Source organism: Pteropus alecto, unplaced genomic scaffold (genome assembly GCF_000325575.1).
Source record: "Pteropus alecto unplaced genomic scaffold, ASM32557v1 scaffold88, whole genome shotgun sequence".
In the NCBI taxonomy this organism is placed as follows: Eukaryota; Metazoa; Chordata; class Mammalia; order Chiroptera; family Pteropodidae; genus Pteropus; species Pteropus alecto.
In genome coordinates this window covers 14,438,635-14,440,575 of record NW_006494611.1, presented here as the reverse complement: position 1 = coordinate 14,440,575, position 1,941 = coordinate 14,438,635, and positions in this window count along the sequence as shown.

The window sequence follows — 1,941 nt, the reverse complement described above, 5'->3', positions numbered from 1 at the left end:
TAGCGTGGGCTTCATTATGCCTCTTGGAGTCCTGCAGCTATGTTGTTAGCCTCTTTGAACAGGTTCTGAAGTCACAGCATGTCTGAACCAATTTGGGTTCAAAAGTAATAATGTGTCTTGTTGCTGTAGCTGAACCTGAGATAAGAATATCACGGACACATTAAAGGGAACTGCAAAGTCAGTGGGAGGTAGAGAAAAGGGACATATCCAAAGAAAGCTCTGAAGAGAGCTGGGAAAAATAGGAGGAAGGGGGAATTGTACCAGATGACGTACCAGAAGAAATTTTTGTAATTGTTTTATGATAACATAATTGTTTTACACTTGTATTCACAGACTCTCTTGGGCTCTTTTCCAAAAGCTGACCATGAAATTTTACCAGTTTAAGAGGAAACAGGATATTGTTATTTCTTTGACTTTAATGTTTTTAGGAATGAAGATAATATACTTTTAGAAAAAGACAGAAAACATTAAAAAAACAACAACTAACAACCTAAATTGTATACACAATAAAATTTTAGGATGACATACTAAAAAATATGACTAGTCAAATTCAGCTATAGACATTCTAGAATTCTCCTGCTGTTTATAGCTTCAGACATGTAAGATTTCTATTAAAGTGCATTCCATTAAGTATACTGATTTAGATCAAAGGTCTAAATTTATTAGTTGTTTGATTTTGGCTGTAGTTTCTGAAACTGTGAAATGGAGATTATAATAGAACTTATCTTAAATGGTTAAAGTATATGAAGTGCTTAGCACAATGACTGCCTAGCACATTGTAAATGCTTAATAAATATTAGCTATTATTATCATCTCTAATTTGCATCTGTGATACATATTCCAGTATAATTTAATAATATATACTAATATTATTTCAATATCTTGAAATTCTGAGAGCATGGGAAATATTGATTAATGTAAATTTTATTTTGGTTGTATAATATATAGGGGAGGGAGATATCCCTTTTTCAAACCATATTTACTACTACTACTACTACTACTAATTTACTACTAATAATTATATTTCATATTATAATATCATGACCTCATTTAATCTCTAGTGAGAGTGGTATAGTGTACTTCATGTTGTGAATATAAAATGGAGTCCAGAGAAACTATTCAGAAGTAAATGTGGGCCTAACCATGACTGAGGCCTGCTATATCTGCAGCACCTCAGGAAAGCCTGGGGGCCCTAATGAGAATGAGCTGTGCAGTTGCTAAATTTTCACTGAACATTTAAATGATGTCATGAACTATTTGATCTTCAGTACAACACTAGAGAGAAGTTAAAAAATTTTTTAATATTTAGGGACCAAGTATACCAACCAAGGAGATAGTTTTGTTTATTTAGCAGTTAAGTGAATGGGCTCTGGAGCCGGAAGGACATGAGTTCAAATTTTGCCTCTGTACTTATTAATGCACCTATTGAAAGGGTTACATGAATTAGGCATGAAATGTATTTAATGTAATGCCTCATACACAGCAAATACTCATTCATTCATTCATTCATTCAATAAATATTTATGGAGCATCTGCAATGTGGCTAGGATAGTCTAGGATGGCCGATGGTCTTGTTGATATAGTAAGATCAAGACCTAGAAATTTCTTGTTCACAGGGAGCTTGTATTTTATTGAATAGAGCTAGAAATAAATAAATAAATAATTGTTAATAAGTGCTATAAAGAATAACAAAACAGGGTGAAGGATAGGGATGTTATTTTATAGATAGTGGCCGGGGAGGAAATGTTAGCTTTTACTATCATTATATCACATTAGTTACATTTCTAAATTGATTTTGCTGAGAGAATAAAAGGAAAAGTAGGACAAGTGAGAGGTGAGGGAGAAAGGGCAAAGGCAATAAAGGAAAGCTAAGTGGGGAGTGAGGAATAGAGAGTGCATTGAATAGGATGAAAAATAAAATACTAGCAATGAGGAAAGGGA